Source organism: Bos mutus, chromosome 4 (assembly GCF_027580195.1).
Source record: "Bos mutus isolate GX-2022 chromosome 4, NWIPB_WYAK_1.1, whole genome shotgun sequence".
NCBI classification, from domain to species: Eukaryota; Metazoa; Chordata; class Mammalia; order Artiodactyla; family Bovidae; genus Bos; species Bos mutus.
In genome coordinates, this window is record NC_091620.1 from 90,046,277 (window position 1) to 90,067,785 (window position 21,509).

The following is a 21,509-nucleotide window of genomic DNA, read 5'->3' on the forward strand; positions in this document are numbered from 1 at the left end:
CACTCAAAGATGTCTGGCTCTAGGTGAGTGATCACACCATCGTGATTATCTGAGTCATTAAGATCTTTTTTGTATAGTTTTTCTGTGTATCCTTGCCACCTCTTCTCAATATCTTCTGCTTCTGTTAGATCCGTACCATTTCTGTCCTTTACTGTGCCCATCCTTGCATGAAATTCTCCCTTGGTATCTCTAATTTTCTTGAAGAGACCTCTAGTCTTTCCCATTCTGTTGTTTTCCTCTATTTCTTTGCATTGTGCACTGAGGAAGGCTTTCTTATCTCTCCAAGCTCTTCTTTGGAACTCTGCATTCAAATGGGTTTATCTTTCCCTTTTTCCTTTACCTTTCACTTCTCTTTTTTTCTCAGCTATTTGTAAAGCCTCCTCAGACAACCATTTTGCCTTAGCATTTCTTTTTCTTAAGGATGTTTTGATCACCATCACCTGTACAGTGTTACAAACCTCCATCCATAGTTCTTCAGGCAATCTATCACATCCGATTCCTTGAATCTATCTGCCACTTCCACTGTATAATCATAAGGGATTTGATTTAGGTCATACCTGAATGACCTAGTGGTTTTCCCTACTTTCCTCAGTTTAAGTCTGAATTTTGCGATAAGGAGTTGACATTCTTAGCCATAGTCAGTTTCCTGTCTTGTTTTCGCTGACTGTATAGACCTTCTCCATCTTTGGCTGCAAAGAATATAATCAATCTGAATTTGGTGTTGACCATCTGGTAACATCCATGTGTAGAGGTGTCTCTTGTGTTGTTGGAAAATGGTGTTTGCTATGACCAGTGTGTTCTCTTGGCAAAACTCTTGCTAGCCTTTGCCCTGCTTCATGTTTTACTCCAAGGCCAAACCCGCCTGTTACTCCAGGTAGCTCTTGACTTGCTATTTTTGCATTCCAGTCTCCTATGATGAAAGAACATCTTTCTTTGCTCTTAGTTCTAGAAGGTCTTGTAGGTCTTCATAGAACCATTCAACTTCAGCTTCTTTGACATTAGTGGTTGGGGCATAGACTTGGATTACTGTGATATTGAATGGAAACAAACAGAGATAATTCTGGAAACAAACAGAAATCATTCTGTTGTTTTTGAGATTGCACCTATTTACTGCATTTCAGATGCTTTTGTTGACTACAAGGGTTACTCCATTTCTTGTGGGGATTTTTGCCCACAATAGTAGATATAATTGTCATCTGAATTAAATTCGCCCATTCTACTCCATTTTAGTTCACTGCTCCCTAAAATGTCGATGTTCACTCTTGCCATCTCCTGTTTGACCACTTCCAATTTACCTTGATTCATGCACCTAACATTCCAGGTTCCTATGCAATATTGTTCTTTACAGCCGTGGACTTTACTTCTGTCACCAGACACATCCACAACTGGGTGTTGTTTTTACTTTGGCTTGGCTTCTTCATTGCTTCTGTAGCTGTTTCTCTACTCTTATTCAGTAGCATATTGGGCATCTACCGACCTGGGGAGTTCATATTTCTGTGTCATATCTTTTTGCCTTTTTATACTGTTCTTGGCATTCTCAAGGAAAGAATACTAAAGTGGTTTGCCATTCCCTTCTTCAGCAGACAATGTTTTGTCAGAACTTTCCACCATGTCCCATCCATCTTGGGGGCCCCTATGCAGCGTGGCTCACAGTTTCATTGAGCTAGACAAGGCTGTGATCCATGTGATCAGTTTGGTTAGTTTCCTGTGATTGTGGTTTTCATTCTTTCTGCCCTCTGATGGATGAGGAGAAGAGGCTTGTGGAAGCTTCTTGATGGGAGGGACTGACTTAGGGGAAAATAGGGTCTTCTTGCTCTGGTGGGCATGGCCATGCTCAATAAATCTTTAATCCAAATTTCTGTTGATGGGTGGGACTGTGTTCCCTCTCTGTACTTTGGCCTCAGGCCAAACTATGATAGGGGTAACGGTGGTAATGGCAGCCTCCTTAAAAAGTACTTAGGCCAACAGGTACCACCTGGGAAGCCCTAATAATGATGAGAGACACCAATGATCTGAAAATCTGCAAAAAGAAATCCTCTCCTGGATAAAATAAGATCTGCCAATTTATTGATTGTTTTTAAGGCAGTTCCATTGCTATCAGAGAAGGAACACTCTGTAGAGAGTTTTCAGAACATTCAGGAGAGAGCAACCAGGAGCAGGGCTGAGGAGCCAGGGCTTGTTTGCCCCTAGAGAAAACAGAGTTAATGGTGTCTTTGTCTTAAAATGTGGATAGTGGGAAGATACCACAGAGATAAAGCCCTCAGGCTTACTGAAAGAAAGAACTCTGACAATTTGAGTCACTTAATGATGAAAAAGGCTGACTCTTGATGGAGCAGATTGATCCAAAACTGTAAACACTTTTGTCAAGCAAGGGATGCAGATACTAGAATGATGTTGGTTGGGCATCTTATGTCCATATGATTCACTAACATCCTAGGTTTCAGAGCAACAGATTGAGTTTAGACCCAGTAAATAGGAGGACTGTTTGTGAGCATTGTTTACTTGGAAGCAGAAAGATAAACAAGAGAAGATCTGGAGGAGCTGTTCAGGAACACAAGGCTAACAAAACGCTGTGACCTCCTCTTTCACTGGAAACAGAGCTCTCCAGGACACTGAGTACTGTTCTGGATTATCACCAAGGGTTCTAACATATATATATATATAAATATAATATATATATATATATGAAAATATAACAAGAAAATGGTGTTTTCCTATATGGGTTATATATATATATATATATATATATTTTTTTTTTTTTTTGTAAAAAACCACCCAAGTTGTAACTGGGAATTTAAATTGTTGCCCTTCAGGATTTTGTGACCTAATTCAAATATATCATTCAGTTGGTGGGGACTTAAAGTAAAGGAGGGAAATGTTTTGATTAGTTCCTTCCATAACCAGTCCATCCTAAAGGAAATCAGTCCTGAATATTCATTGCAAGGACTGATGCTGAAGCTGAAGCTCCAATACTTTGGCCACCTGATGCGAAGAACTGACTCATTGGAAAAGACCCTGATGCTGGGAAAGATTGAAGGCAGGAGGAGAAGGGGACAACAGAGGATGAGATGATTGGATGGCATCGCCGACTCAATGGACATGAGTTTGAGTAAACTCTGGGAGTTGGTGATGGACAGGGAGGCCTGGAATGCTGCAGTCCATGGGGTCACAAGAGTCGGACACGACTGAGCAACTGAACTGAACTGTATTACACTTTATCAGTAGATCTTTCTCTGTCTTTAAGAAGCTCTCCCATCTTATTTTCCATGTTTTTCCTATTCATTAATTCCTCTGAATGCTAAAGTATTATATTATTTTGTATGACTTTACTGTACACAGGGGCTTCCCAGGTGGTGCAGTTGTAAAGAATCTGCCAGCCAATGCAAGAGATGCAGGAGACACAGGTTCGATTTCTGGGTCAGGAAGATGTCCTGGAGAAGGAAATGGCAACCCATTCCAGTATCCTTGCCTGGGAAATCCCATGGACAGAGGAGCCTGGCAGGCTACAGTCCAGAGCGTTGCAGAGTCGGACACGACTGAGCACACACACACTGTAGAGAATCGGGAAAATGCAGAAGAGGAAAACTAACATTGAAATCACCAAAGAGTCCACCACTCAGAGATTGGTGGTAGTGGTTTAGTCTCTAAGTCTTATCCGAATCTTGCAAGCCCATGGACAGAGGAGCCTGGCAGGCTAAAGTCCATGGGATTCTCCAGGCAAGAATACTGGAGTGGGTTGCCATTTCCTTCTCCAGGGTATCTGCCCAACCCCAGAATTGAATCCGGGTATCCTGCATTGTAGGCAGATTCTTTACCAACTAAGCGACAAGGGAAGCCCACTCAGAGATTATTCACTGTTTATATTGTGACATATTGCCCTTACCTTTGTATGAAAATAATAATTTTTGCAATATAAACAATGTGCATAAATTTTTTGCTTTCCACTGTTTGTTAATCTTTAAATAATGTTATAACCATTTCATCATGACCTAATCTATTCAAAGTAAACACAGTTTTAAAGACTAAAGTTTAGTTCTTTGGTCCAGTGTTCTGCTTCCAGATGGTTTCATACATTTACTTAAGACTAATATTATCTATACCTTCTAAAATATATTTGCCTTTAGTTCAGTTTAGTTCAGTCCCTTAGTCATGTCCTACTCTTTGTGACCCCATGGACTGCAGCATGCCAGGCCTCCCTGTCCATCACCAACTCCCAGAGTTTACTCAAACTCATGTCCCTTGAGTCGGTGATGCCATCCAACCATCTCATCCTCAGTTGTCCCCTTCTCCCACCTTCAATCTTTCCCAGCATCCAGGTCTTTTCAAATGAGTCAGTTTTTCACATCAGGTGGCCAAAGGGTTGGCGTTTCAGCTTCAGCATCAGTCCTTGCAATGAATATTCAGGACTGATTTCCTTTAGGATGGACTGGTTGGATATCCTTGCAGTCCAAGGAACTCTCAAGTGTTTTCTCCAACAACACAGTTCAAAAGCATCAATTCTTCAGCGCTCAGCTTTCTTTATAGTTCACCCCTCACATCCATACATGACCACTGGAAAAACCATAGCCTTGACTAGACGGACATCTGTTGGCAAAGTAATGTCTCTGCTTTTTAATATACTGTCTACGTTGGTCATAACATTTCCTCCAAAGAGTAAGCATCTTTTTATTTCGTGGCTGCAATCACCATCTGCAGTGATTTTGGAGCCCCCCCCAAAATAAAATCCATCACTGTTTCAACTGTTTCCCCATCTATTTGCCATGAAGTGATGGGACCAGATGCCATGATCTTAGTTTTTTGAATGTTGAGTGTTAAGCCAACTTTTTCACTCTCCTCTTTCACTTTCATCAACAGGCTCTTTAGTTCTTTTTCACTTTCTGCCATAAGGGTGGTATCATCTGCATATCTTAGGTTATTGATATTTCTCCTGGCAATCTTGATTCCAGCTTGTGCTTCATCCAGCCCAGCATTTCTCATGATGCACTCTGCATATAAGTTAAATAAGCAGAATTACAATATACAGCTTTGACATACTCCTTTCCTGATTTGGAACCAGTTTGTTGTTCCATTCCAGTTCCAGCTGTTACTTCCTGACCTGTAAACAGATTTTGCAGGAGGCAGGTCAGGTGGTCTGGTATTCCCCATCTCCTTCAGAATTTTCCACAGTTGGTTGTGATCCATACAATCAAAGGCTTTGAAATAGTAAATGAAGTAGAAATAGATGTTTTTCTGGAACTCTCTTGCTTTCTCAATTATCCAATGGATGTTGACCATTTGACCTCTTGTTCCTCTGCCTTTTCTAAATCCAGCTTGAACATCTGCAAGTTCACAGTTCAAGTACTGTTGAAGCCTTCTTTGGAGATCTAAGTAGAGCATTCCAACTTTCTATCTGACTTCAAAATGTCTTCTTTAACTAATAAACAGATATCTTCTTATCTCTACATCAGAGAATTAAGCATCCTTAGAATTTTGACTTTCCTTTTTAATCTTGAAAATTAAAAGTCTTTCATAACTGTTTCTTTTCTTAGACATGCTAGTACTGTTACCAGAGTCAGCATGAGACAGTGGAGAGTGTGCATGACATAGAGGCTTCCAGTTCTGTATTTGAATCCTGATCTGGCAATGTGGGAGACCTGGGTTCAATCCTAGGTCAGAAAGATTCCCTGGAGGAGGGAATGGCAACCCACTCCAGTATTCTTGCCTGGAGAATTCCATGGTCAGAGGAGCATGGTGGGCTGCAGTTCAGGGGGTCACAAAGAGTCAGACACGACTGAGTGACTAAGCACAGCACATAAGTTTTATACATTTCTGCCATTCGTTAACTTTATATACCATCCAAACATATCTTGGAAAAGATCACATATTTTTCTCAACTTCAGGTTCTTCTTATGTAAAATAGACTGGTTTTGTGAACTGAAACATATTTAATATTTCTTTATTACTTTAAACCAATGTGAATAAGTTATTAAGTCAATGTTTGTATTAATAAGTTTCCTTCCACTTATGTTTGATAAAACCTCCTGTCTATTCTTACCTAACTCTGTCATCATCCTGTTTTGGTCAGCTACACAATAAGTACTTTGAAAATTATAAGGCTGAACAGAGGAAACTTCTCTATGTAGTAATTATGTAAATATAGTCTTTATTCTAAAGGGAAATCAAAGGACTTTTAGGAAGGCAGAAGGACATCCAAATAATGTCCAAGATATCATTATAATTATCATAAAGCTACATGAGAGAATAACTGATAGAAATAAATTCATTCCATGAGAAGATTAATTAATTGAAGGGAGAAAGTTTTTTTTTTTTTTTAAAGTCACTCCTAGTATTACTCAGCCATTAAAAAGAATACATTTGAATCAGTTCTAATGAGGTGGATGAAACTGGAGCCTATTATACAGAGTGAAGTAAGCCAGAAGGAAAAACATAAATACAGTATACTAACGCATATATATGGAATTTAGAAAGATGGTAACAATAACCCGGTGTACGAGACAGCAAAAGAGACACTGATGTATAGAACAGTCTTATGGACTCTGTGGGAGAGGGAGAGGGTGGGAAGATTTGGGAGAATGGCAATGAAACATGTAAAATATCATGTAGGAAACGAGTTGCCAGTCCAGGTTCGATGCATGATGCTGGATGCTTGGGGCTGGTGCACTGGGACGGCCCAGAGGGATGGTGTGGGGAGGGAGGAGGGAGGAGGGTTCGGGATGGGGAACACATGTATACCTGTGGCGGATTCATTTTGATATTTGGCAAAACTAATACAATTATGTAAAGTTTAAAAATAAAATAAAATTGGAAGAATAAAAAAAAAAAAAAAAAATAAAGTCACTCCTAGCTAAAGAGCAGTATTTCTGTTGTCAATTGAAAAACAATCCTGTAAATTAATTGGTAGCTGCTGCCACCAAGTGGTAGGAAAATATTTCTTCAAAGATAAGGATCCAATAGCCTTTAGGGGGAAAAGCTTCCTTATCACAATTTAGTAATTAACTGTGGACCTGAATTTATTTCATCCCTTCCTATTGCATAATAACCACCCAGAACCTGATCTTCATTAGATGCTCATCTGTCTTTGATTTATATTACCACACTACCAAAGTATCTTTCTGTTCAAAGAGAAAACTTAAGGCTTATTTTGATGTCTGTCCCAGGAGCTTTCTCCAATACAGAAAGAAAAAAGAAATATAAATACAATGAACACGGAGAGAGTTGGGATAAAATCACGATGGGAAATCCTAATGTAGTTCAGAAAGATGGATGCTTGAACTTTGCCACTTACCAGATATAGGATGTAAAAAAAATTGGTCATAGGATTTGTTTTCTTAATTGACTATGAGGATTCAATTACATGATTTATATGTAAAATGTTTAGCCTAGAGCCTGATATCCTCCAGTGCTCAATAAATGATAACCAGTTCTTTTTATTACTATGACTGTTATACTACATTATCAGATCAGTTGCTCAGTCGTGTCCGACTCTTTGCGACCCCATGAATTGCAGCACGCCAGGCCGCACATAAATGTTGTATATAGCCATACAATTATGACTATATACAACATTTATGGGCTTCCCTGGCAGTTCAGATGGTAAAGAATTTTCCTGCAATGCAGGAGTCCTGACTTTGACCCCTTGGTTGGGAAGATCCCCTGGAGAAGGGAATGGCAACCCACTCCAGTTATTGTTGCCTGGAAAATTCCATGGACAGAAAAGCCTGGGGGGCTACTCTCCATGGGAGCAACTAACACTACACTATACTACATTGTTCAGTTCAGTTGCTCAGTTGTGTCCGACTCTTTGGGACCCCATGAATTGCAGCACACCAGGCCTCCCTGTCCATCACCAACTCCCGGAGTTCACCCAGACTCACGTCCATTGAGTCAGTGATGCCATCCAACCATCTCATCCTCTGTCGTCCCCTTCTCCTCCTGCCCCCAATCCCTCCCAGCATCAGAGTCTTTTCCAATGAGTCAACTCTTCACATGAGGTGGCCAAAGTACTGGAGTTTCAGCTTCAGCATCATTCCTTCCAAAGAAATCCCAGGGCTGATCTCCTTCAGAATGGACTGGTTGGATATCCTTGCAGTCCAAGGGACTCTCAAGAGTCTTCTCCAACACCACAGTTCAAAAGCATCAATTCTTCGGTGCTCAGCCTTCTTCACAGTCCAACTCTCACATCCATACATGACCACAGGAAAAACCATAGCCTTGACTAGACGGACCTTTGTTGGCAAAGTAATGTCTCTGCTTTTGAATATGCTATCTAGGTTGGTCATAACTTTTCTTCCAGCGTCTCTTAATTTCATGGCTGCAGTCACCATCTGTAGTGATTTTGGAGCCCCCAAAAATAAAGTCTGATACTGTTTCCACTGTTTCCCCATCTATTTCCCAGGAAGTGATGGGACCAGATGCCATGATCTTCATTTTCTGAATGTTGAGTTTTAAGCCAACTTTTTCACTCTCCTCTTTCACCTTCATCAAGAGGCTTTTTAGTTCCTCTTCACTTTCTGCCATAAGAGTAGTATCATCTGCATATATGAGGTTATTAATATTTCTCCTGGCAATCTTGATTCCAGCTTGTGCTTCTTCCAGCCCAGCGTTTCTCATGATGTATTCTGCATATAAGTACATTATAGTATGGTATTATCCTATACTATCTCCTTTCCCTAATCCTAAATAAATATTTATTGTCATGACAATTAGTAATAATATAATTCAACCCAGCCCTAAAAAGTTTTTGGTTAAGAAGATAAAGGGTTTCCCAGATGGTACTAGTAGTAAAGAACTCACCTGCCAATGCAGGAGACATAAGGGATGTGGGTTCTATCCCTGGGTCAGTTTGGAAGATCCCCTGGAGAAGGAAATGACAACCCACTTCAGCATTCTTACCTGGAAAATCCCACGGACGGAGGCGCCTGGTGGGCTACACTCCATGGGATCGCAAAGAGTTGGACTTGACTGATTAACACTTTCAAAGAGAACAAGGGTGAAAATACAGGAATGAAGAAATATTCATTCAGTCTAGATCTGGTGGTTTGTCCTTCCTGCTGAGGTTCTATTACATTTTTGGGTAGATACTAATGGATTGGAGGTTTTATTAATTTTTAAGAGAGTGGCCTAAGATACAAAATCCCTATTTGATGCCAATTATAATTTTATACACTAGAAACCATAGTCATCTATTATTAAGCTTAAATAAAATGGTAAAAATAGCATGGCTGTTTTTCCAGTTACAGTAAATGGTTGTCTGGCATTCTATATTCAGTAACCTCAAATAATCAGTCAGTTTATACATTTATACATTGTCTTCAGTAACATGGTTATGACAATAAATAGGTCAAGGCACTGAGGAGCCTAAAATGTCTTCTCTTTCCTTAAAGAAAGACAGCATGGTGTCACATGCTTGTCACTGAACTCCAATTCTTTGAAAGTTGATCATCTAGTCATGCAGTATATTTCTCTCACCTAAAATGTAATCCTACTTCAAACTCTTGTCAAAGCTGTACCCACTAGTTCTCTGCCACCCAAGAGGTGGTCATACAGTCACTCCACCAGACATTTCTAGAGGGACCTCATTAATGTTATGAGGAAGCCTAAGCTTACTCTGTGGACAGGTCTGTTCATTAGAAAATATTTTCTGGTAATGCATGGAAATCTCCATCCATATAACTCATATCCATTATTCTTGGCTCTAGAATTGAAATCTAAAAATAATAGGCAACATTTTAGGCTATGGTTATCTCCCAGAGAGGCTAAAGATCAGAATTTTGAATAGTACTAGCTTCACTGTATAAATATGCATATCCTACAGTAAGAAGGTACCTGTTCTGTGTAACTTACCTTTCAACAACCATACAGTGTCATGGATGGGGATTTTAATGGTCTCAGCAGTTTAAAAGAAATAAAAATTAAGATCCTCTGAGTTATCTGATTTTTAAAAACTCTGACTAGAATCAAATGAAATGCAAGAGAGTCATCATTTTTATTAAATCAATTCACAGAGTAATCCAAAGGATGACTTCAATTGGGAGCAGATGACCACAGAAGTGGCCTCTGGCCCTTTGTCTCCTAAGACTGGATCTGCTTTTGGAATCACCAGTATGGGGTCCTTCAAACAGGATGTGGGATGGAATCAAGCCTACATATTAAATGAGTTATGTACAAACAAGGGGGCTGTTTCCATGCATCTTATAATTTCTTGCCTAATTTTGCTCTTGTATCCCTTTGTTTTCTTTTGTTTTTATCAAGTTCCTTTGAAAACATCAGCTTATTTTAGTTGTGTTGAGGGGATAAAATACAAAGGAATTTGTTTTATGCTAGGGTTTGTTTACAACTGGGCTGGAGATACAGCTGAAAACTTCAAGCTAAGGATGATAGTGCCTTTGAGGGAAAGAGAAGAAATTTCAAGGAGAAGGGTAAAGCTGAAGTGGTAGTCATATTTGTATAGCTGTCCTCCCTATCATGGAGATTTCTCTTTAAAAACTTTCCCCTGGGAACATTTTATGACTTGTCTATGAAAAAGAATCTTTTTTTGACAAGGTGTTTCTAATATACTCGAAGCAAATGTGAAATGGGGTGGAGTGTACAAGAAGAGATGATTTGGGTACCCCAATTTTTGGTTTTCATTGAACTTCTGCCACTGACTTCCTGTATAATTTTTGTTTTTTTGGCATCTTATTCCTCTATCCACAAAATGGAAATATTAAGGAATTTTTTCAGCCTTCCCAGAAATACTGGGAGAGAGAACCCAAATAGTAAGTGTTGCAAACTTTTGAAAAAGTAAACTGTGGAAATTTGAGGATTTATACCAACAGAATACTTAAGAAACTGTTTCCATTTGGGGTTCTCTAACAGGAATCAAAATAAAGAGACTGGATGATGAGGGTAAAGGTTCATCTGCTTGGAAACTATCTTCCAGTAAGGCTCGGTCTTTGAGCTGAAGGCTATTGATGGGCAGTGCAGCATTTAGTATCTTCTCCAAAGCCTATAACCCATTTTTTTTTTTTTTTTTTAGTGCTCCAAAATTATTTCTTTGCCACATTATTATTTCTTCCTGTAATCTTTGTGGGGTTTTCAGTAAAAGCATACCTTAACTCCAGGAAATAGCAAATCTATCAGGCTTAACTTTTCTGCTACTTGAAGAGCCATTACCTGGTTGTCTGGCTGTATTGAGAGTTTAGGTTATATTTTTACTCACAGTGGTATCATAATACCACAAAGACATGTAAGTGTCCCTGCCACTGCTGGCATAATAAATTTGCTGAGTAATAAATAAATGAATCAGTAGATGACTTGAATTAAAATAATTCAAAATTATTTTATGATGATCTTCTTTATCCAGAAAAAGCTGAAAGCTATCCCATTTATAGCATAAATCAATGAAGCTCAGAAACCACAATTCAGAACCATTCTGAAACCATTCAGAAACTCGGCATCTTCCCTGGGTTTTCTATTAGCTTAAGTTAATAAATCTTCTCTACCATATTACACTTCAATTACAATGATTCCTTCCAAATTGTGGTCTTCAAAAACCTCACTCTCCAGATTCATTTCCCAGAATCCCTGAACAACCTGATTCGTGTTCTTATGTGATCTTGCACTTAAAATTTTTTAGGCAATGAAAAATGTATAGTTTTATCAATTTTATAAGTTTCCTAATGACCTCTTTTGAGAATTGCTGTACAACTGATGTACAAGTCTCCCTATTTACCTTGTCAAGGTTTTAGGGCTCTCTGGGAATCAAAATGAACCAGGTATAGGAAAGATGTAATGCATGATTGCCATCAGTTAAAACCTGTTTGAAGTTAACTAAATAGGTGTGTGGAGAGAAGGGACACTTCACCTTCTGAACTTATTAATAGCAACTTATTGATAGTGCTCTGCAACTCATTGGTTACCCATAGTTTATGGAAACACCTAATTCTAGTTCACTCTTTCCAGGCTTGCAAAGTTCATAGTCCTTTTATGTATACTGAAACATTCTGGCATAAATATATTGAGGAAGAAAACTGTAATTTCCTACATGATCCAAAATATTCATTATGAGATCTGTGTCAAACAGAATGCCTGGCTAAGTAATATAAACTATAATACTGAACCACAGAGTGGAATAGCATTCTCTGTGTTTATTGCACAAGATTAATCAACTGATTCAGACTCTCTCAAAAGAGAGGGGGAAACAGACAAAGAGGTGAACAGGGGAAGTTGAGCAAGAAAACTTCCCTTTTGTTAATGCCCTGTAGAGAAGCAATTCCCTCACTTCTTTGAGGCTCTTTGTGGAATACTGATAGCCCTACCTTCGCTTCAGTCTAAGTGTTCTGATCACTAGAAATGATTCATCTTTAAGGGCAACACAACGGGGGGAAAAGCTTAAAAGCCCTTACAAGCCCAAATATACCACCATTTCTTGATGGGAAAAATGAATCTTGCAAAGATAAACCACTTCAAGCTTTTCATGCAAAGGCATAAAGTATCTACAGTAGGCTCTAGAGAAAGCAACATCACCTTCCTCTCCCAATGGCTGATGATATGCATGGACAAGACACTCTTACCTGTGCTAGAATTCTTCTGTCAACTGGCCTAACACCTGGGAATGGAGAGAAAAGTGTTCTCTCTGAGGGTTTAAACCCTTCAGCAAAGAGAAGCAGCTTGCTCTACCTTATAAGCCTAGAGAGTCTTCAGAGTCTGCTATTAGACATCCATTCCTGCTCCCTCCAGGGCTGTTACTCCTGTTCTAGGTTCCACAGCTGGCCAGTTCCTGGTCGGGTCTGCTCATCTAAGCCAAACTAGAGCGTTAAACCATTCCTTTGATTTTACAGCTAAGGTTCTCAAATTATAGGAAGGGTTAACAGTTACCTTGGAATTTACCCAAGATATGGATTTTTTAAATCTTATACCACCAAAATTTGATTCAAGAGGGGCTCATGACTGCATTTATAACAAGTATATCCATGTCATTATGATAAAAATGGTTTATGGTTCTCATTCTTGGGAAAATTCTTACCAGTGCTTTGTAACTCAGATCATTTGGGTTAAAGGGTGTCCAGTTGTTAAGTCAGCCAAAAGCATATTCTCAAAGACTGTCCTTGGAGAAGAAAAAGGGTGTGTTGTGAGCAGCTTTATATAGTGCCTAAATCCAAAGAGTGTTGGGGAAACCTTGTTACTTCAAGCTGCTGCTGCTGCTGCTGCTAAGTCGCTTCAGGCGTGTCCGACTCTATGCGACCCCATAGACGGCAGCGTACCAGGCTCCCCTGTCGCTGGGATTCTCCAGGCAAGAACAATGGAGTGGGTTGCCATTTCCTTCTCCAATGCATGAAAGTGAAAAGTGAAAGTGAAGTCGCTCAGTCATGTCCGAACCTCAGCAACCCCATGGACTGCAGCCTTCCAGGCTCCTCCGTCCATGGGATTTTCCAGGCAAGAGTACTGGAGTGGGGTGCCATTGCCTTCTAGATAGATACATTTCAGATGGGACTTTTATGTGAAACATATGTCCTAAACTGGGGAGTGTTCTCATTGAGATCTTAACAAAGAATTTTAAGTAGACTACATAAAGTCAAGATTGTTTTAAATATGATAAGCCCTAAGGGTTTGATGTATTATATTGTATTCTCTTTTTCCCCAAAAGAAACACAAAAAGATAGTCTTGATAATTACATATCTTTAGTCATAGGCATTTCACAATGGCCTGTTGCTTATAACTGGAAAGTGAGATACTCTTTAAGCTTTAGAATCTCTGCTTTCAGACATGCTTGGCTTGCCTGGTATAGTACCTGATGGCTTAACCACAGAATAACAGAGCAACTGACCTGATGATGGTTTAAAAAATTGTGTTCTTATTATTTGGTGTTCCGAAGCTTTCTGTGATGTCCTTTGATTGTTTTTCATTATTTGATCTTGACTGACTGAAAAGTGTCTGGACTTCTTGTAGGAACAAATTTCTGAATGGGATTGAGATAGAGTGCATTAAGATTAAAGGGTAGTTAAAAGGGAGATTGAAATAGCTCAACTGGAATTCCATCACCTCTGCTAGCTTTGTTCATGGTGATGCTTTCTAAGGCCCACTTGACTTCACATTCCAGGATGTCCGCCTCTAGGTGAGTGATCACACCAACGTGATTATCTGGGTCATGAAGATCTTTTTTGTACAGTTTTTCTGTGTATTCTTGCCACCTCTTCTTAATATCTTCTTCTGTGAAAGTGCTGCACTCAATATGCCAGCAAATTTGGAAAATTCAGCAGTGGTCACAGGACTGGAAAAGATCAGTTTTCATTCCAATCCCAAAGAAAGGCAATGCCAAAGAATGCTCAAACTACCGCACAATTGCACTCATCTCACACGCTAGTAAAGTAATGCTCAAAATTCTCCAAGCCAGGCTTCAGCAATACGTGAACTGTGAACTTCCTGGTGTTCAAGCTGGTTTTAGAAAAGGCAGAGGAACCAGAGATCAAATTGCCAACATCCACTGGATCATTGAAAAAGCAAGAGAGTTCCAGAAAAACATCTATTTCTGCTTTATTGACTACGCCAAAGCTTTTGACTATGTGGATCACAATAAACTGTGGAAAATTCTGAAGGAGATGGGAATACCAGACCACCTGACCTGCCTCTTGAGAAACCTACATGCAGGTCAGGAAGCAACAGTTAGAAATGGACATGGGACAACAGACTGGTTCCAAATAGGAAAAGGAGTACGTCAAGGCTGTATATTGTCACCCTGCTTATTTAACTCATATGCAGGGTACATCATGAGAAATGCTGGGCTGGAAGAAGCACAAGCTGGAATCAGGATTGCCGGGAGAAATATCAATAACCTCAGATATGCAGATTACACCACCCTTATGGCAGAAAGTGAAGAGGAACTAAAAAGCCTCTTGATGAAAGTGAAAGAGGAGAGTGAAAAAGTTGGCTTAAAACTCAACATTTAGAAAACGAAGATCATGGCATCTGGTCCCATCACTTCCTGGGAAATAGATGGGGAAACAGTGGAAACAGTGTCAGACTTTATTTTTTGGGGCTCCAAAATCACTGCAGATGGTGATTTCAGCCATGAAATTAAAAGACGCTTACTCCTTGGAAGGAAAGTTATGACCAACCTAGATAGCATATTCAAAAGCAGAGATATTACCTTGCCAACAAAGGTCCATCTAGTCAAGGCTCTGGTTTTTCCAGTGGTCAGGTATAGATGTGAGAGTTGGACTGTGAAGAAAGCTGAGCAGTGAAGAATTGATGCTTTTGAACTGTGGTGTTGGAGAAGACTCTTGAGAGTCCCTTGGACTGCAAGGATATCCAACCAGTCCATTCTGAAGGAGATCAGTCCTGGGTGTTCATTGGAAGGACTGATGCTGAGTCTGAAACTCCAATACTTTGGCCACCTCATGCAAAGAGTTGACTCACTGGAAAAGACCCTGATGCTGGGAGGGATTGGGGGCAGGAGGAGAAGGGGACGACAGAGGATTAAATGGCTGGATGGCATCACCTACTCAATGGATGTGAGTTTTTGTGAACTCCGGGAGTTGGTGATGGACAGGGGGGCCTGGCGTGCTGTAATTCATGGGGTCGCAAAGAGTTGGACACGACTGAGTGACTGAACTGAACTGAAAGGGGAGATTAGACCATCATCACCTAGAATAGTTTACTATTGATCAGACCAGCGGATATGGATAATAGCACTGAGACACTGTCCAAATTCTAAATTCACCAAAGGGGAAAAAACTATTCTGGGTCTATACTGAAGCAAGCTTGGTGTTCTGAGAGAAAATGAATCAACAGCTAGGATATACACTCACTGGTAACTTTCCTAAATCTGTTTTCTCTTACAGAACCAAAAGTACAAATTCATGTAATGTTGTACATAAATTATCGTGCAATTAAAACTTAATCAAACATTTTTAAAGAGCACAATGTTTTTTAATTCCAGAAGCACCTTATCATCTTTAAAAAGAATCTTCTGGTAATTATCACTCAGTTCCAAGGTATTTTCTTTTTCAGTTTTTATTTTTATTTTTGTAGAAAGGTCTACTTACACTGACATCTCCAGACTCTCTGAGGCTTGAGAAGGAAATTTTTGAAACCCACAAAGCTAAGTTGTGACATTTAAAAGGTCCACACCTCTAAATTATTTTTTAGACGATTAACCTAATCTGATCAAACATGAATATTTTCAAATAAATTTAATTGGAAATTATACATTTAATTGGAATTTATTCAGTAAAAAACTAATTGCACCCTGGTATACATCTTGCAGTTGTTGATGTTGTTCTGTTGCTCAGTTGTGTCTGACTCTTTGTGACCCCATGGACTGCAGCATGCCAGGCATCCCTGTCTTTCACCATCTCCTGGAGCTTCTTCAAATTCATCTCCATTGAGTTGGTGATACCGTCCAACCATCTCATCCACTGTCTTCCCCTTCTCCTCCTACCTTCAATCTTTCCCAGCATCAGGGTCTTTTCTAATTAGTCGATTCTTCACATCAGATGGCCAAAGTACTGGAGTTTCAGCTTCAGCATCAGTCCTTCCAATGAATATTCAGGGCTGATTTCCTTTAGGATGGACTGGTTTAATCTCCTTGCAGTCAAAGGGACTCCCAAGAGTCTTCTCCAATGCCATCGTTCAAAAGCATCAATTCTTCAGTGCTCAGTTTTCTTTATGGTCCAACTTCCACATCTATACATGACTACTGGAAAACCATAATTTTGACTAGACAGATGATTGTCAGCAGAGTAATGTCTGCGTTTATGTACACTGTCTACGTTTGTCATAGCTTTTCTTCCAAGGAGCAAGCATATTTTAATTTCATGGCTGCAGTAGCCATCTGCAGTGATTTTGCAGCCCAAGAAAATAAAGTTTATCACTATTTCCATTTTATCGCCATCTATATGCCATGAAGTGATGGGACCAGATGCCACAGTGTGCGTATTTTGAATGATGAGTTTTAAACCAGCTTTTTCACTCTCCTCTTTCACCTTCATCAAGAGGTCTTAGTTCCTCTTCACTTTCTGCCATAAGGCTGGTGTCATCTGCATATCTGAGGTTATTGATATTTCTCCTGGCAATCTTGATTCCAGCTTGTGCTTCATCCAGCCCTGCATTTTGCATGATGTACTCTGCACATAAGTTAAATAAGCAGGGTGACAATATACAGCTTGGCATACTCCTTTTCCCATTTGGAACCAGTCTGTTGTTCCATGTCCAGTTCTTACTGTCGCTTCTTGACCTGCATACAGATTTATCAGTAGGTAGGTAAGGTAATCTGGTATTCCCATCTCTGTAAGAATTTTCCACAGTTTGTTGTGATCCACATAGTCAAAGACTTTCGTGTAGTCAGTGAAACAGAAGTAGATGTTTTTCTGGAATTCTCTTGCTTTTTCAGTGATCCAAAGGATGTTGGCAATTTAATCTCTTGTTCCTCTGCCTTTTCTAAATCCAGCAACGTCTAGAAATTCTCAGTTCATGTACTGTTGAAGCATGGCCTGGAGATATGCATGTGAAATGAGTGCAACTGTGTGGTAGTTTGAACGTTTTTTAACATTGTCCTCCTTGTGGACTGGAATGAAAACTGAGCTTTTCCAGTTTTGTGGCCACTGCCCAGTTTTCCACACTTGCTGGCATATTGAGTGGAACACTTTAACAGCATCATTTTTTAGGATTTAAAATAGCTCAACTAGAATTCTATCACCTCCACTAGCTTTGTTCATAGTGATTCTTCATAAGGCCCACTTGACTTCACACTCCGAGATGTCAGGGTCTTGGTGAGTGATCACACCATCATGGTTATCTGGGTCATTAAGATCTTTTTTGTATAGTTCTTCTGTGTACTCTTGCCACCTCTTCTTAGTATCTTCTGCTTCTATTAGGTCCATACTGTTTCTGACCTTTACTGTGCCCATCCTTGCATGAAATGTTCCCTTGGTATCTCTAATTTTCTTGAAGAGATCTCTAGTCTCTCCCATTCTATAATTTTCCTATATTTTTATGCACTGTTCACTTAGGAAGGCTTTCTTATCTCTCCTAGCTCTTCTTTGGAACTCTGTATTCAAATGGGTATATCTTTCCTTTTCTCCTTTGCTTTTAGTTTCTCTCCTTTTCTCAGCTATTTTAAGGCCTCTCAGACAACCATTTTGCCTTTTTGCATTTATTTTTCCTAGGGATGGTTTTGATCACTGCCTCTTGTACAGTGTTAAGAACCTCCATCCATAGTTTTCACATACTCTGTCTCAGATCTAATCCCTTGAGTCTATTTTTCACTCCCACTATATAATCATAAGGGATTTGATTAAGGTCATATGAAAAGGCCTAATGGTTTTCCCTATGTTCTTCACTTTAAGTCTGAATTTTGCAATAAGGAGTTCATGATCTAAGCCACAGTCAGCTCCTGGTCTTGTTTTTGCTGACTGTATAGAGTTTCTCCATCTTCAGCTGCAAATATAATTAATCTGATTTCAGTATTGACCATCTAGTGATGTCCATGTGTAGAGCAGTCTCTTGTGTTATCAGAAGAGGGTGTTTGCTATGACCAGTGTGTACTATTAGCAAAACTCTGTTAACCTTTGCCTTTCTTCATTTTGTACACTGAAAGCAAACTTGCTTGTTACTCCAGATATCTTTTGATTTGCTACTTTTGCATTCCACTCCCCTGTGATAAAAAGGACATCCTTTTTTGGTGTTAGTTCTAGAAGGTCTTATAGGGTCCTCATAGAACCATTCAAATTCTTAGGCATTAGTGGTTGGGGTATTGACTTGGATTACTGTGATACCAAATGGTTAGCCTTGGAAATGAACCGAGATCATTGTCATTTTTGAGATTGCACCCACATAATGCTCAAAATTCTCCAAGCCAGGCTTCAGCAATACATGAACTGTGAACTTCCTGATGTTCAAGCTGGTTTTAGAAAAGGTAGAGGAACCAGATATCAAGTTGCCAACATACACTGGATCATCGAAAAAGCAAGAGAGTTCCAGAAAAACATCTATTTCTGCTTTATTGACTTTGCCAAAGCCTTTAACTGTGTGGATCACAATAGACTGTGGAAAATTCTGAAAGAGATGGGAATACCAGACCACCTGACCTGCCTCTTGAGAAATCTGTATGCAGGTCAGGAAGCAACAGTTAGAACTGGATATGGAACAACAGACTGGTTCCAAATAGGAAAAGGAGTACGTCGAGGCTGTATATTATCACCCTGCTTATTTAACTTATATGCAGAGTACATCATGAGAAACACTGGACTGGAAGAAACACAAGCTGGAATCAAGATTGCCAGGAGAAATATCAATAACCTCAGATATGCAGATGATACTACCCTTATGGTTGAAAGTGAAGAGGAACTGAAAAGCCTCTTGATGAAGGTGAAAGTGGAGAGTGAAAAAGTTAGCTTAAAGCTCAACATTCAGAAAATGAAGATCGTGGCATCTGGTCCCATCACTTCATGGGAAATAGATGGGGAAACAGTGGAAACAGTGTCAGACTTTATTTTGGGGGGCTCCAAAATCACTGCAGATGGTGATTTCAGCCATGAAATTAAGAGACGCTTACTCCTTGGAAGGAAAGTTATGACCAACCTAGATAGCATATTCAAAAGCAAGAGACATTACTTTGCCAACAAAGGTCCGTCTAGTCAAGGCTATGGTTTTTCCTGTGGTCATGTATGGATGTGAGAGTTGGACTGTGAAGAAGTCTGAGCACCGAAGAATTGATGCTTTTGAACTGTGGTGTTGGAGAAGACTCTTGAGAGTCCCTTGGACTGCAAGGAGATCCAACCAGTCCATTCTGAAGGAGATCAGCCCTGGGATTTCTTTGGAAGGAATGATGCTGAAGCTGAAACTCCAGTACTTTGGCCACCTCATGCGAAGAGTTGACTCATTGGAGAAGACTCTGATGCTGGGAGGGATTGGGGGCAGGAGGAGAAGGGGACGACAGGATGAGATGGCTGGATGGCATCACTGACTCGATGGACGTGAGTCTGAGTGAACTCTGGGAGCTGGTGATGGACAGGGAGGCCTGGCATGCTGCAATTCATGGGGTCGCGAAGAGTCGGACGAGACTGAGTGACTGAACTGAACTGAACTGCATTTTGGACTCTTTTCTTGACTATGCTAGCTAATCCATTTTTCCCAAGGGAGTCTTACCCACAGTAGTAGATATATAGATCATCTGAATTAAATTCGCCCATTCCAGTCCATTTTAGTTCACTGATTCCTAAAATGTGATGCTGACTCTTGCCATCTCCTGTTTGATGACTGCCTGTTTATCCTGATTCATGGACATAACGTTCCAAGTTCCTATGCAGTATTGCTCTTTACAGCATCAGACTTTACTTTCACCACCAGATATGTCCACAACTGGGTGTTGTTTCCACTTGGCTCAGCCTCTTCATTCCTTCTGGAGTTATTTCTCTGCTTTTCTCTAGTAGCATATCGGACACCTACCGACGTGGGGAGTTCATCTTTCAGTTTCATATCTTTTTGCCTTTTCATACTTTTTATAGGATTCTACATCTTGGCATTGGCTAAATTTTTGCCCCTCCTCGGCATACTGTAAATATATTCATGCATCCATACTAATTCATTCATTCAGCTTGAAATTCCATTATGTCATCTAGAAACTTTATTTCAATAGCACAGCTTTGTCTGAGGAGCTGGCAAAGTCAAATATAAAAATAGATGGTCCTGGGTTAAAAAGATCCCCTGGAGGAGGGGATGGCAACCCATTCTAGTATTTTTTGCTTCCCTGGTGGCTCAGCTGGTAAAGAATCTGCCTGCATTGTGGAAGGCCTGGGTTCAATCTCTGGGTTGGGAAGATCCCCTGGAGAAGGGAAAGGCTACCCACTCCAGTATTGTGGCCTGGAGGATTCCGTGGACTGTAGAGTCCATTGGGTTGCAAAGAGTCGGGTACAACTGAGCAACTTTCACTCACTCACCCTGAGTACCCATAATGGCAAATGAAATAATACATCCAATTCCATTTGTGTAGTAATATGAGGCTTAAAGCTGTTTTTCTGCTCTGTTATTTCTTTTCTTCATTGACTTGCCCATTACAGAGCAAAATTCCCTTTTTCAATCCACTATTTTTCTAGAGGATTAAGAGGTATCAAAATGCTTTTCAAAATACAAATCTTATTTCAGCTACTATTATGATTAAGTAGAACTACAAAACCTTTTCCTAAATAAAGATGAGATGTGGTGGTCATTGAAGGTGAAGCTACATTTACTTTAATACGCAGTGGTTTGATTCATCATATTTAACTGAGAATAAAACCACATCCAGCCTTCAATCACAATTCTCCATGAGAGGTTTCATTTATTTCAAAAGGACTGAACTCAATCCTTATAAACTGCTCTGTGGCATTTCTGGATCTGTGCCTGAAAGCTCTGACTGTAGCAGGTTCCAAACTCAATTCAACCTGCAAAAGCAGCCTTGTGTAAAAGCAGACAAGATGATGGCCTTAGTGTTGTGACTGAAGAGATTTTAGCACAGCTCCTTGACTTCAGAATATGTGCTGCCATCCTC

At 39.9% G+C, this 21,509-nt stretch overlaps 1 protein-coding gene across 3 annotated transcripts in view; it reads left to right on the forward strand.

Moving 5' to 3' along the window:
• TMEM196 (transmembrane protein 196) overlaps positions 1-21,509 on the forward strand; it is a 261,077-nt gene that overhangs the window by 214,081 nt on the left and 25,487 nt on the right. The window lies entirely within an intron of this gene.